Raw genomic sequence first — 16,310 nt, forward strand, 5'->3', positions numbered from 1 at the left:
TACAAAAGCCAGGAAATGGTCAGGTACTACAGATGCAAGCATAACCAACAGAATACAAGAGATGGGAGAGGGAATCTCAGGTGTTGAAGATGCACTAGGAGAAATTGATTCATTGACCAAACAGAATCTTAAGTCTAACAAATCCCTAATACAAAATATCTAGGAAATATGGGACAACATGAAAAGACCAAACCTAAGAATAATAGGTATAGAAGAAGGGGAAGAAAATCAGCTCAAAGGGGCAGAAAATATCTTCAACAAAGTCATAGAAGAAAATGTTCCCAACCTAAAGAAAGACATGCCAATGAAGGTAAAAGAAGCTTACAGAACACCAAATAGAGTGGAACACAAAAGGAAGTTCCCTTGTCACATAATAATCAAGACCCCAAATAAAGAATAAAGAAAGAATATTAAGAGCTGATGCTGCAACGATAAACGGCACACTTACTGAAAGTAAAAATAAGTATTTATTGTAGAAATTACTCACAAGAGACCAAAGTAACCCAGATGAGCCGAGTAGTTTTCCGCCACTGAACTGGAAGCCGAAAGCTGGAAAAAGAGACTGAGACTTCCGTTGTTCAGTCTTTTATACCTTTCCCTGTAACGCCCCTAGCCATGCCCAAAAGTGGGCCTGGCTAGTGACGTAGTTCACAGCTTACATCCGTATACGTCTTTAGTCATGCCTAAAGTGGGTGTGGTTAGCGGTGTGGTACATCGCTCTTTTATTACCTCATCTGTATGTGCCTCTAGTAAGTCACATGGTTAATAGCGGCATTGTTTTCCTCCTACAATTCCCCTTTTAGTCTAAAAATGATATTTAAATTTAAAACAACTAACTTGTGTCAATGATCAAAATGTATCAAACATCTATCCCATCTAAACCTAAACTTATCTGAAAGAAACACCCAAGTCTGAACACCTCCTTCCAATCCCAACTCTAAAATAATTGAAAACTAACACTAACAGGTGTAACCTATCCTATCTATAATAGCAATAATAGGGAGAGAGGGCATGGAATTCTCAAAACTACTTCCTGCTGAGATGGGACGATGACAATCTCATGGGGACCTGTGAGAAGGAAAATGTTAGTGTAACAAAATCTCAGTAGATCAGACAGTCTCTGTATGGCAGGAGATGCTTGATTGAAGTTCCTGTCTGGGGGTTCTAGTGTTGATTGAAGCTCTCATCTGAAGCACTGGCCAGATTGTAGAAGATGTGCTATTTCAGTTCCTTGGTCCGGGGTTGTGTTGAGTGATGTAGTTTCAAGCCAATATAGTGCTTGTCAGGTGGAGTCAATGATGTGGGGCAGTTCAGATGCCAACAGTAGAATCAGGTGGAGTCAAGGAAGTGGATTCTCATTCTCGTTCTGAAGCAGTTGAAGATTGCTGTCAGGAAATCCCTTGTTCTCTGGAAAACTCAAACATTAATGTTAACAAAGAAATATTTTTAACTTTTATACGTATGCATACCGGAAGAGTTGACAATAGGGAAGATGGTAAACATGAAGGAAATTAGACTTTTCAGAAAAAGAAATCCACAGATAACAGTCCCTAATTTTTTCTTCTGTCTTATAACAATGGCTCTTTGATATAATACAGAAATTCTGAATTTTATTTAAATAATATGCTTGAATTTAGAGTAGGAGAGCCAATCCAACTCCAAAGCCAGCTTCAGTTAAATGAATGGGGACTAAAGTATATGAAGAAACAAAGATAAAAGGGTATTATAAAAACAATATATAGAGAGATTTAGACTTTGATACCACACAGTGAGTTACTGTTTGTTTGATGGTCCTCAGAGTAGCTATTCATTCTTCTTCAGGAATCTATATGTCCAGTATTCTTTCCTGAGTTTACCTATGAAGACAAAAAACAAAACACTCCTTTTAGGAGGTCATTTTACCCATGGTAGAATATGATTTTGTAGATGAACTATTATCTTCCTCCTCCTGAGATGTCTTCTGTTCTGATCGAATCTTAATTAATTTTGATGGAACCCAAAGCTTTTCTTCTCCTGTGGCAACAAAAGCAAAACCCCTTCCCCAACGTAACACATATCCTGGTTTCCAGACTGAGGTCATACCATCCTTAAAATACACTGGTTGGTTCAGTTCAGAAGTCTTCTCTGTAGCCCAGTGTCTTTCTGCTGCAGTTTGTCCTTTTTCATCAGCATTAAGAAAATTCAATGTTAGTAAAGCATTATGTAACCTGTGTTTGGGGTTGTTTGTTCCCCCTGGCTGTTTATGAAGCATCTCCTTTAAGGTTCGGTTAGATCTTTCAATCACTGCTTGTCCTGTGGGATTGTAAGGTATACCAGTTACATGTTTTATATTATAATATTTGAAAAATTGTTCCAATTTACTGGAGACATATGCTGGAGCATTGTCAGTTTTTATTGTTCTAGGTATACCCATAACAGCCATCACCTCTAAGAGGTGTGTAATAACAGAATCAGCTTTTTCAGAGCTGAGGGCAGTAGCCCATTGGAAGCCTGAGAATGTGTCTATGGTATGGTGTACATATTTCAAACTGCCAAATTCTGGGAAGTGAAATACATCCATTTGCAAAAGTTCATTTCTGTGAATACCTTTAGGATTACAACCTGCTGGTAATGAAGTTTGATTGTAGAATGAGCAACTGGGGCAATTTCTTACTATTTCTTAGACTTGTTGCCAGGTGATAGAAAAATCCTTCTTTAAGCCTTTGCTGTTAGCATGGTGTTTCTTATGAAATTCTGAAGCTTCCAACACATTACCTATTAATAAACGATCAATTTCATCATTGCCTTGTGCCAGAGGACCTGGCAGACCTGTATGGGATCTGATGTGTGTTATATACATAGGATGAGTCCTGTTTCTGATGGTCTCCTGTAATTGTAGAAACAATGAGGTTAATTCTATATTATCAGGAACAAATTCTGCAGTCTCAATGTGCAAGACAATTCTTTCTGCATACTGAGAATCCGTGACTATATTGAAAGGCTCTGTAAATTCTTTAAGTACCATGAGAATGGCATATAACTCTGCCTTTTGTACGGAGTTGTAAGGGCTTTGAACTACTTTACTTATATTTCCTGATTTATACCCTGCCTTACCTGATTTGTTTGCATCCGTGTAGAAGGTAAGAACTCCAGATATAGGTGTTTGCCTCACAATACGTGAAAAAATCCAAACTGCTTTCTTTATGAATTTGATTCTCTCTGTTTTGGGATAGTTATTACTAATAGTTCTCAAAAAGTCACTGCAAGCTATTTGCCAATACTCACTATCCTTCCATAAGGAGGAAATTTCCTCATTCGTTAAAGGTACAATAATTTCATCTGGGTCTTTCCCAGTCAGTTGACAAAGCCTTAACTTACCTTTTAATATCAAATCAGAGATCATTTCTATATATGTTTTCAATTTTTTATTCTGTTTATGTGGCAGAAATACCCATTCTAGTATGATATCTTCCCTCTGCATTAATATTCCTGAGGGGTATTCTCTAGATGGTAAAATAACCAGAATACATACCAGCTTCGGATCCACACGGTCCACATGTGCTTCTAATATTCTCTTTTCTACCCTCTTTTCTAATTCTTTTTCAGCCTCAGGTGATAGTACTCATGGGTTGTTTAGGTCTTTATCTCCTTTTAAAGCCATTTTCAGGTGTTTTAAATCATGCCCTTCTACACTGATAATTGTCTGTAATTGAGAGATTTCTCCTAATAGATTTTGAAGATCATTAAGAGTCGGGTAATGATCTCTTCTGATCTGTATTTTCTGCGGTCTAATTTTCTGAGCATCGATTTTATAACCTAAATAGTTAATAGATTCTCCTCTTTGTATTTTTTTCTGGGGCAATTTGTAATCCCCAGCGAGGCAAAGTTTCCTTTACTGCTTCAAACATCTTTTCCAAAGTATCCGTATTTGAATCAGACAGTAATATGTCATCTATATAATGATTTATTAATGAATGTGGAAATTTTTTACGAATTATTTCTAAAGGTTTATGCACAAAATATTGACCCAAAGTTGAGCTATTTAACATACCTTGAGGTAGTACCTTCCACTGGAATCTCTGTACTGGTTGGGAATTATTATAGGTAGGTACCGTGAAGGCAAACTGTATAGGTCCGCATTGATAACCAATGGGACCATTTGAGTGCTTTTTCGTTGCTAGTTTTTCTGTTACAGATACTGGGAAAACTATAGGTGAATACATAGCAACCTTAGGGGGGATCTTTCCGCCATTGGAGAAATGTTAGGAAACCCCTGTCCTGACCTGATGCCTGTATGTTTGATTCTTTTTTTTTCTTTTTTTTTCTTTTTTTTGTTTTTTTTGTTTTTTTTTGTTTTTTTTTTGTTTTTTTTTTTAATTTTATTTTCCAGTTTAAATTTAGATAAGAATCAAGGTTGCTTCACAAGTCAGTTCCAGGTACCTCTCCCATTCCCTCCCTTCCTCCCGTGCCCTCCCCTCCCCCCCCCCGTTATCCTCTCATTTCTCCAGGGAGGGTGAGGCCCTCCATGGGGGTGTCCATAGTGTGTCATTTCATATAGGGCAGGGCCTAGACCCTTTCCCAAGAGTTCTGGGTGAGAGTGCACCTCACATTGTTCTATTGGAGTCCAAAGTCCGTGTGAAAACTTGGGATGGGTACTGATCTGCTGCCCAAGGCTCAATAGATTCCCTAGGCCTCTTCACTGACACCCAGATTCAGGGGGTCTTGATCAGTCCCATGCTGACTTCCCAGGCTAATGCCTGGGATTCAAGAGTTAACCTTTGTCTGGTCAGCTGTTTCTGGGGGTTAAACCAGCCCAGTCTTAATCCCTTTGATCATCAGTCCTCCCTCTATGTTACTGGCTTTCTTGAGTTCAGCTCAGTACTTAACCAAGGGAGTCTGCCTCTTCTTCGATCAGCCACTAAATAAAGTTTCTGTTTCCCAGACTCTCTGGCCATAGGATTGTAGGCTGGCACTCCCCAGATCTATGTCTAAAATCCATATATGAGAGAGTACATGCCATGTTTCTCTTTTTGTGACTGGGTTACCTCACTCAGGATGGTTTCTTCTAGTGTCATCCATTTGCCTGCGAATCTCATGATTTCATTATTTTTTTCTGCTGAATAGTACTCCACTCTTCAGGTGAGGGACATCTAGGTTGCTTCCACGTTCTGGCAATTACAAATAAAGCTGCTATGAACATAGTGGAACAGACCTCTTTGTTGTATGAATGGGCATCTTTTGGATATATGCCTAAGAGTGGAGTTGCTGGGTCTTGTGGTAGGTTTATTCCCATTTTTCTGAGGAATCTCCACACTGATTTCCAAAGTGGCTGTTGGTTTACTGTATATAGCTTTTATTATGTTTAAGTATGTCCCTGTTATCCCATATCTCTCCAAGACCTTTATCATGAAGGGGTGTTGGATTTTGTCAAAGGCTTTTTCAGCATCTAGTGAGATGATCATGTGGTTTTTGTTTTTCAGCTTGTTTATATGGTGGATTACATTGATGGATTTTCGTATGTTGAACCATCCCTGCATTCCTGGGATGAAACCTACTTGATCGTGGTGAATGATTGTTTTGATGTGTTCTTGGATCCGATTTGCCAGTATTTTATTGAGTATTTTTGCATCAATGTTCATGAGGGATATTGGTCTGAAGTTCTCTTTCTTAGTTGTATCTTTGTGTGGCTTGGGGGTCAAGGTTATTGAAGCCTCATAGAACGAGTTTGGCAAAGACCCTTCTGCTTCTATTGTGTGGAACACTTTGAGAAGAATTGGTATAAGCTGTTCTTTGAATTTCTGGTAGAATTCTGTACTGAGGCCATCTGGACCTGGGCTTTTTTTGGTTGGGAGACTTTTGATGACAGCTTCTATTTCCATAGGGGTTATAGGTCTATTTAAATTGCTTATCTGTTCTTGATTTAGTTTTGGCAATTGATAGCTGTCCAGGAAGTCATCCATTTCCTTAAATTTTCGAATTTTGTGGAGTACAGGTTTTCAAAGTATGACCTAATGATTCTCTGGATTTCCTCAGAGTCTGTTGTTATGTCCCCCTTTTCATTTCTAATTTTGTTAATTTGCGTGTTCACTCTCAGCTGTTTGGTAAGTTTGGACAAAGGTTTGTCTATCTTGTTGATTTTCTCAAAGAACCAACTCTTCGTTGCGTTGATTCTTTGTATTGTTTTCCTGGTTTCTACTTTATTGATTTCAGCCCTCAATTTGATTATTTCCTGGCGTCTACTCCTCCTGGGGAGTGTGCTTCTTTGTGTTCTAGAGCTTTCAGCTGTGATGTTAATTCTCTGGTATAACTGTTCTCCTGTTTCTTCATGTGAGCATTTAGCGCTATGAACTTCCCCCGTAGCACTGCTTTCAAAGTGTCCCATAGGTTTGGGTATGTTGTGTCTTCATTCTCATTGAATTCAAGGAAGTCTTTAATTTCTTTTTTATTTCCTCTTTGACCCAGGGATGGTGCAGTTGAGCATTATTCAATTTCCATGAGTTTGTAGGTTTTCTGCAATTTGTGTTGTTGTTGAATTCTAATTTTAAAGCATGGTGGTCTGATAAGATGCATGGAGTTATTCCAATTTTTTTGTAGCTGCTGAGGTTTGATATGTTGCCAAGTATGTGGTCGATTTTTGAGAAGGTTCCATGTGGTGGTGAGAAGAAGGTATATTCTTTTTTATGTGGATGAAATGTTCTATAGATATCTGTTAATCCCAGTTGGGTCATTACTTCTATTAGCCCTTTTGCTTCTTTGTTGCGTTTCTGTTTGGTATTCCTGTCTAGTGGTGAGAGTGGTGTGTTGAAATCTCCCACTATAACTGTGTGGGGCTTTAGATGAGATTTAAGTTCTAATAATGTTTTTTTAACGAATGTGGATGCCTTTGTATTTGGGGCATAGATGTTCAGAATAGACACTTCATCTTGGTGGGTTTCACCTGTGATGAGTATGTAATGACCTCCTTCATCTCTTTTGATTGATTTTATTTTAAAGTCTAGTTTGTTAGATATTAGGATTGCTACCCCAGCTTGTTTCTTGGGTCCATTCGATTGAAAAATTTTTTCCCAACCTTTAATTCTCAGGTAATGTCTGTCTTTAAGGGTGAGGTGTGTTTCCTGTATGCAGCAGAAGGAAGGGTTCTGTCTTCGAATCCAATCTGCTAGTCTGTGTCTTTTTATGGGTGAGTTAAGGCCATTAATATTGAGGGATATTAATGACCAATGATTGCTCATCCTTCTTCGATTTGCGATGGTTGTTGTTGGTGGAATTATGTGTGGAATTTCACCCCTTTGTTCTTTTGGCTGTTGGTAGAGAGAGATTCTCTAATGCTTATGTTTTTCTGGTTGTAGTTAGCTTCCTTGGGTTGGAGTTTTCCTTCCAAAATTTTCTGTAGGGCTGGGTTAGTGGACACATATTGCTTGAATCTAGTTTTGTCATGGAATATCTTGTTTTCTCCGTCTATAGTGATTGAGAGCTTTGCCGGGTATAGTAGTCTGGGCTGGCATCCATGGTCTCTTAGTGTAGGTAGAATATCTATCCAGGACCTTCTGGCTTTCAGCGTTTCCATGGAGAAATCAGGTGTAATTCTGATAGGTCTGCCTTTATATGTTACTTGACCTTTTTCCTTAGCTGCTCTTAATATTCTTTCTTTATTCTGTATGTTTGGGGTCTTGATTATTATGTGGCGAGGGATTTTTTTGTGGTCCACTCTATTTGGTGTTCTGTAGGCTTCTTGTACCTTCATTGGCATGTCTTTCTTAAGGTTGGGAAAGTTTTCTTCTATGATTTTGTTGAATATGCCTTCTGCCCCTTTGAGCTGGATTTCTTCTCCTTCTTCTATACCTATTATTCTTAGGTTTGGTCTTTTCATGGTGTCCCATATTTCCTGGATGTTTTGTGTTAAGGATTTGTTGGATTTAAGGTTTTCTTTGGTTGATAAATCCATTTCTCCTAGCGTATCTTCAACACTTGAGATTCTCTCTTCCATCTCTTCTATTCTGTTGGTAATGCTTGTATTGGTAGTGCCTGTCTGTTTGTCCAGCTTTTCTATTTTCTGCCTTTCTTCAGATTGTGTTTTTTTTAATGACTCTATTTCAGTTTTCAACCCTTGCAGTGTTTGCATTGCTTCTTGCAATTTTCTGTTTATCTGTTTGTCCGTTTGTTGCCTTTTATGAATTTTTTGGTTTGTTCTTTCTTCCATTTCTTGCATTTTTTGGTTTGTTTTTTGTTCCATTTCTTGCATTTTGTGCTTTGTTTCTTCTTCCATTTCCTGCCTTTTTTGGTGTGTTTCTTCTTCCATTTTTTTCATTTTTTGCTTTGTTTTTTCTACCATTTCTTGCATTTTTTGCTTTGTTTCTTCTTCCATTTCCTGCCTTTTTTGGTATGATTCTTCTTCCAATTCTTGCATTTTTTGCTTTGTTTTTTCTTCCATTTCTTGCATTTTTTGCTTCATTTCTTCTTCCATTTTCTGCCTTTTTTGGTTTGTTTTTTCTTCCAATTCTTGCATTTTTTGGTTTGTTTTTTCTTCCATTTCTTTGAGGGATTTTCCAATATCCTCTTTTAGGGCCTCTATCATTTTCATGAAAATGCTTTTAAGGTCGTTCTCTTCTGCTTCATCCGCATTGGAATGTTGGGGTCTTGCTGGTGTGGAGTCTCTAGAATCTGGCGGTGTCATATTTGTTTTTCTGTTGCTGACTGTGTTTTTGTATTGTCTCTTTCCCATCTCTTCTTCTAGTGGGTACAGAAAGAGCCCCTTCCTGGTTTGGGGACCAGCGTTCCCTTTTGGTGGGTGCTAGCAAGTCCAATAATCTGGTGGTTCTTCTATTCCTTGTCCGAATGCTGGTCCCGTGGGTGGAGAAGAAGAACCGGAATCTGGGGCGCTTATCCTCTTACCTGGTCCCCTGGACCCTATGCTGGGTCCTGTTGTACTTGATCCAGAACAGCTGCTCCCCTGGTCTCCCTGGGTCCTCTGGTTTCCTGGTCTCGTTGGTGGGAGAGAAGACCTGGGGTCTGGGTGCTTGGCTCCCGCCAGGATTGGGAGCTCTGTGCAGTTCCCAGGGGATCTGCAGGCACTGGAGCACAGGCCGGGAAGCCGGCCTGTTTACCTGATGCTGCTGGAAGAACCGCCGCTTCGCTGGTCTCCCAGCCTCCTCTCCTTTCCTGGTCTCGTTGGTGTGAGCGAAGATCCGGAGTCTGGGGTGCTTGGCTCCCGCCGGAATTGGGAGCTCTGTGCAGGTCCCAGGGGATCTGCAGGCACTGGAGCACAGGCCGGGTAGCCGGCCTGTTTACCTGATGCTGCTGGAAGAACCGCCGCTTCGCTGGACTCCCAGCCTCCTCTCTGTATGTTTGATTCTGAAGTATCAGATTGGATGTCTTCTAAAAACCTGTGGTCTATTCATCATTGTTTCTCTGAGCTCTTAAAGTTCTTGGGCCAAATAATTTTCTAAGGATGTCATGGAATCGTTCTTTTTTTGCATTCATCATTTACACATGATTCCAAATATTTAACATTCTCATCCTTAGAAAGTATCTCAATAGCATGTACACTGCCTTCCAGAAATGACGTTCTATCAGCTAGTTTGTCATTGCTCTCAGACATGGAACAAATCTTTTCTGTTAGCATTTCAATTTTATGTTCCAGTCTTTGTAGTTTGCTAGTGAAATCATAAAACTTGGAACAGTTTTTTTGGTTAAACGTTTCAACATTATGTCCGACTTTTTCTATTCTGTCTGTTGAACACATTTTTCCTGAAAGTAATTCAATTTTGTGTTCTTTAAACCTGTTTGTCAGACCTACATTATCATTTTTAATATCCTGAATATTTTCTACCAAACATTCCTTGCTATCCTGCAAGGAATTTTCCATTTCCTGAATACTTTTTACTAAGATTTCATAACCATCCTGCGATGACCATAAAAACTGTATAAGTTTGTCATATGTCACCCTATATTTGAACCATTTCTTTAGCAAAATTATATTGATTATGAAACTAATAATCGCCATCGTGGGTAGGAAGTCCCTGTCAGGTAGGTCATCAACACTTTCTAAAATCCCATCCATACAAAAAACAAGAAAATTCTTCACATCCTGCATCGTAATGTTAGTTGACATTGTATAAAGCAGTTAAGTTTGTTACCAGTGGAGTTTTATTCAGGCCGAAATCAGCAGGCTGCCAGCGAAAGAGCACGTGGCTGCGAGAGAAATATCGGAATACTACCTAACCTTACCGGCAGGTAGAAGGTGCTGGTTCACAGTGGCAGGAATTTTGCCTTGCCGAGTGAAGTGGGGGAGAACTTAGCGAAAGGAGAGTCCACATGGGCCTGGTCAGGCTGAGGAGCAGTCACTTTTCTGAGCACCTGGATCCAGGTTCAGAAACTTCTGACACCAAAGTGATGCTGCAACAATAAACAGCACACTTACTGAAAGTAAAAATAAGTATTTATTGTAGAAATTACAAGAGACCAAACAAGTACCCCAGATCAGCCGAGTAGTTTTCCGCCACTGAACTGGAAGCCGAAAGCTGGAAAAAGAGACTGAGACTTCCATTGTTCAGTCTTTTATACCTTCTTCTGTAACTCCCCTAGCCATGCCCAAAAGCAGGCCTTGCTATTGACGTAGTTCACTGCCTACGTCCGTATACATATTTAGTCATGCCTAAAGTGGGTGTGGTTAGTCGTCTGGTACATTGCTCTTTTACTACCTCATCTGTATGTGCCTCTAGTAAGTCACATGGTTAATGGTTTCCTCCTACAAAGAGCAGCTAAGAAAAAAGGCCAAATAACATATAAAGGCAAAGGTGTCAGAATTACATCTGACTTCTGCATGGAAACTCTGAAAGCCAGAAGGTCCTGGATAGATATTCTACCAATACTTAGAGACCATGGATGCCAACACAGACTACTATACCAACAAAGCTTTCAATAACTGTAGATGGATAAAAAATATATTGCATGAGAAAACTAGATTCAAACAATATATATCCACTAACCCAGCACTACAGAGAGTTCTGGAAGGAAAACTCCAACACAAGGAAGTTACCTACAACCAGGAAAACATAGGCATTAGATAATCCCACCTTACCAACAGCAAAAAGAAAAAAGGGGTGGAATTCCACACATAATTCAAACAACAACAACCATTCCAAATCAAAGAAGAATGAGCAATCAATGGTCATTAATATCCCTCATTATTAATGGTCTTAACTCACCCATAAAAAGACACAGGTTAAAAAAATGGATTCAAAGACAGAACCCATCCTTCTGCTGCATAGAAGAAACACACCTCAGAGTTAAAAGTTGGGAAAAGATTTTCCAATCAAATGGACCCAAGAAACAAGCAGGGGTAGCAATCCTAATATCTAACAAATTAGACTTTAAAATAAAATCAATCAAAAGAGATGAAGGAGGTCATTTCATACTCCTCACAGGAGAAATACACAAAGATGAAGTTTCAATTCTGAACATCTATGCCCAAAAATACAAAGGCATCCACATTCTTAAAAGAAACATTAATAAAACTGAAATCACATATAAAGTCCCACACACTTGTACTGGGAGACTTCAACACCCAACTCACACAACTAGACAGCGCCTAGTGGCAGAAACTTAACAAGGAAGCAAAGGAACTAATAGAAGTTATGACCCAATTGGGATTAATAGACATCTATACAACATTCCATCCAAATAAAAAAGAATAAGCCTTCCTCTCAGCACCACATGGAACCTTCTCAAAAATCAACCACATACTTGGCAACATAACAAAGCTCAACAGGTACCAAAAAATGCAATAACTTCATGCATCTTATCATACCACCATGCATTAAAATTAGAATTAAACAACAACACAATCTGCAGACACCATACAAACTCATGGAAATTGAAAAATGCACAATTGCACCATTCCTGAGTCAAAGAAGAAATAAAAAAAGAAATTAAAGACTCCCTAGAATTCAATGCGAATGAAGACACAACATACCCAAACCTATGGGACACTTTGAAACCAGTGCAAAGAGGGAAGTCCATAGCACTGAGTGCCCACATGAAGAAACTGGAGAATAGTTACACAAGAGAATTAACAGCACAGCTGAAAGATCTAAAACACAAAGAAGCAAACTCATCCAGGAGGAGTAGACACCAGGAAACAATCAAACTGAGGGCTGAAATCAATAAAATAAAAACAAGGAAAACAATACAAAGAATCAATGCAATGAAGAATTGGTGCTTGGAGAAAATCTACAAGATAGACCAACCTTTATCCAAACTTACCAAACGGCAGAGTAGGAACATGCAAATTAACAAAATCAGAAACAAAAGGGGGACATAACAACAGACACTAAGGAATCTCAGGTCATAGTTTGAAAACCTGTACTCCACAAAATTTAAAAATGTAAAGGAAATGAACAATTTTCTGGATAGATATCACTTGCCAAAATTAAATCAAGAACAGATAAGCAATTTAAATAGACCTATAACCCCTATGGAAATAGAAGCAGTCATCAAAAGTCTCCCAACCAAATAAAGCCAAGATCCAGATGCCCTCAGTGCAGAATTCTACCAGAAATTCAAAGAACAGCTTATACCAATTCTTCTCAAAGTATTCCACACAATAGAAGCAGAAGGGTCTTTGCCAAACTCAATCTATAAGGCTTCAATAACCTTGATCCCCAAGCCACACAAAGACACAACTAAGAAAGAGAACTTCAAACCAATATCCCTCATGAACATTGATGTGAAAATACTCAATAAAATACTGGCAAATCAGATCCAAGAACACATCAAAACAATCATTCACCACCATCAAGTAGGTTCATCCCATGGATGTAGGGATGGTTCAACATATGAAAATCCATCAATGTAATTCACCATATAAACAAGCTGAGAAACAAAAATCACATGACCATCTCACTAGATGCTGAAAAAGCCTTTGACAAAATCCAACAACCCTTCATGACAAAGGTCTTGGAGAGATCCGGGATAACAGGAACATACCTAAACATAATAAAAGCTATATACAGCAAACCAACAGCCAACATCAAACTAAGTGGACAGAAATTCAATGCAATTCCTCTAAAATCAGGAACAAGACAAGGCTGTCCACTCTCTCCATACCTTTTCAATATCGTACCCGAAGTTCTAGCTAGAGCAATAGGACAACAAAAGGATATCTAGAGGATACAAATTGGAAAGGAAGAGGTCAAACTTTTTGCAGATGATATGATAGTTTAGATAAGTGATCCAAAAAAGTCTACCAGGGAACTCCTATAGCTGATAAATACTTTCAGCAAAGTGACAGGATACAAGATCAACTCAAGAAAATCAGTAGCCCTACTATATACAGATGATAAAAGGGCTGAGAAACATCACCCTTTACAATTGACACAAGCAACATAAACTACCTTGGGGTAACGCCAACCAAACAAATGAAAGACCTGTACCACAAGAACTTTGACTCTTTAAAATAAGAAATTAAAGAAGACATCAGAAAATGAAAAGATCTCCCATGCTCTTGGATAGGTAGGATCAATATAGTAAAAATGGCAATCATGCCAAAAGCAATCTACAGATTCAAATGTAATTACCATTAAAATACTAGCACAATACTTCACAGACCTTGAAAGATAAATAATCAACTTTATATGGAAAAACAAAAGACCCAGGATAGACAAAACAACCTTATTCAACAAAGCAACATCTGGAGACATCACCATCCCTGACTTCAAGCTCTATTATAGAGCTGTAGTACTGAAAACAGCTTGGTATTGGCACAAAAATAGACAGGTAGACCAATGGAATCAAATTGAACACCCTGACATTAACCCACACATGTATGAACATCTGATCTTTGACAAAGAAGCTAAAAATATACAATGGAAAAAAAGAAAGCATGTTCAACAAATGGTGCTGGCATAACTGGATGTAGAACATTGCAGATAGATCCATGTCTATTGCCATGCACAAAACTTAAGTCCAAGTGGATCAAAGACCTCAACATAAATCCAGCTACACTGAACCTCTTTGAAGAGAAAGTGGGTGGTACCCTTGAATGAATTGGTACAGGAGACTGCTTCCTGAACATAACACCAGTAGCACAGACAGTGAGATCAACAATTAATACATGGGACCTCCTGAAACTGAGAAGCTTCTGTAGGGCAAAGGACACAGTCAACAACACAAAAAGACGGCCCACAGAATGGGAAAAGATATTATTCACTAACCCCACATCTGACAGAGAACTTATTTCAAAAATTTACAAAGAACGCAAGAAGCAAGTCTCCAAAACACCAAAGGATATAATTAAAAAGTGGGCTACAGAACTAAATAGAGAAATCTCAATAGAGGAGTCTAAAATGGCTGAGAGGCACTTGAGAAACTGTTCAACATTCCTAGCCATCAGGGAAATGAAAATCAAAACAACTCTGAGATATCATCTTATTCCTGTCAGAATGACTAAAATCAAAAACAACAATGATAGTTTATGCTGGAGAGGATGTGGAGAAAGAGGAAAACTCCTCCACTGCTGGTAGGAGTGCCAACTCGTACAACCACTTTGGAAATCAGTATGTAGATTCCTCAGAAAAATGGGAATCAGTCTCCCACAAGACCCAGCAATTCCACTCTTAGGCATATATCCAAAAGATGCACATTCATACAACAAGGACATCTGTTCCACTATGTTCATAGCAGCATTGCTTGTAATAACCAGAACCTGGAAGCAACCTAGATGCCCCTCAACTGAAGAGAGGATACAAAAAATGTTGTACATTTACACAAGGGAGTACTATTGAGGGGGGACAATGGAATCTTGAAATTTGCAGGCAAATGGATGACACTAGAAGGAACCATCCTGAGTGGGGTAACCCAGTCACAAAAAGACAAACTTGGTATGTACTCTCTCATATATGGATTTACACATAGATCAGGGGAGTGCTAGCCTACAATCTCATGGCCAGAGAGTCTGGGAAACATAACCTTCATCCAATGGCTGATGGAAGCATAGCCAGACTCCCACAGCTAAACACTGAGCTAAAATCAAGGAACCTAGTGACAGAAAGGGAGGATTGATGAGCACAGCGGTTAAAACTGGGCTGGTTTAACTCCCAGAATGAGCTGACCTGATCAAGGGGTAGCTCTTGAATCTCAAACTGATGGCTGGCAATCCAGCATGGGACTGATCAATATCCCCTGGATTTGGATGTCAGTGAGGAGGCCTAGGCAATCTATGAGGCCTTGAGTAGTAAATCAATATTTATCCCTGGCATACAAATGGGCTTTGGGTGCCCATCCAACAATAAGAGATGCACTCTCACCCTGGACTCTTGGGGGAGGGTCTAGGCTCTGCTCTGGATAAAATGACAGATCATAGACACCCTGTGGAGGGCCTCAACCTCCCTGGGGAAATGAGGGAGTATGGGGGGCCATGGGAGGAAGGGAGGGAAAGGGACTTGGGATTGACATGTGAAGCAACCTTGTCTCTAATTTAAATTTTTTTAAAAATTTAGAAAAATAAAATAATAAAATGTTTCATTTTTCTAATAAATAAATAAATAAATAAATCCAGACATGATGTACCTGATAGAAGAAAAGTGGGAAATAGCCTTGAATACATTGGCAGGAGACAACCTCCTGAGTATGGCACTAGTAGTACAGACACTAAGATCAACAATTAATATATGGAGCCTCATGGAACTAAAAAGATTCTGTAAGGCAAAAGACACCACCAGTAGGAGAAAGTGGCAGCCTACAGAATGTGAAAATATTTTGACCAACTGCACATCCAAGAAAAGACTGATTTCTGATACATATATAAAGAACTCAAGAAACCAGGCATTAAAAAAAAAAAAACAGAAAAATAATCCCGTGAAAAACTAAGGTGAGGACCTAAACAGACAGAGAATTCTCAACAAAATAATCTCAAATGACCAGGAAACACTTGGAGAAATGTTCAACATCATTAGCCATCAGGAAAGGCAAATGAAAATGACTATGAGATTCTGTCTTACACCTGTCAGAATGGCTAAGATCAAAAACTCATGGATAGTTCATGCTGGAGAGGATTGGAGTAGGGGAAATACTCATCCAATTCTGGGAAGAGTGCAAACTTGGACAGTCACTTTGGAAAACAGTATGATGGTTTCTGAGAAAGCTGGAAATTGATCTACCTCAAAACCCAGCTATACCAATCCTGGGCATATATCTAATGAATATTCAATAATATTACATGAATGCTTGCTCAACTATGTTCATAGCAGCATTATTTGTAATAGCCAGAGCCAGGAAACAACATAGATGCCCCTCAATTATATAATGGTAGAGAAAATGTGGTCCAATGGAAT

General features: G+C 39.0%; 1 long non-coding RNA gene across 1 annotated transcript in view; it reads right to left on the bottom strand.

Moving 5' to 3' along the window:
• Positions 1–1,792: 1,792 nt before the first annotated feature.
• LOC110342922 overlaps positions 1,793–16,310 on the bottom strand; it is a 112,437-nt gene continuing 97,919 nt past the window's right edge. The window contains exons 7-8 of the long non-coding RNA XR_005877886.1: positions 10,207–10,374; positions 1,793–1,856 (exon numbers count right to left, since the gene is read on the bottom strand). This is a non-coding gene — a long non-coding RNA (uncharacterized LOC110342922). The remainder of the gene's footprint in view (positions 1,857–10,206; positions 10,375–16,310) is intronic.

This window comes from Mesocricetus auratus, unplaced genomic scaffold (genome assembly GCF_017639785.1).
Source record: "Mesocricetus auratus isolate SY011 unplaced genomic scaffold, BCM_Maur_2.0 Super-Scaffold_100006, whole genome shotgun sequence".
Classification (NCBI taxonomy): Eukaryota; Metazoa; Chordata; class Mammalia; order Rodentia; family Cricetidae; genus Mesocricetus; species Mesocricetus auratus.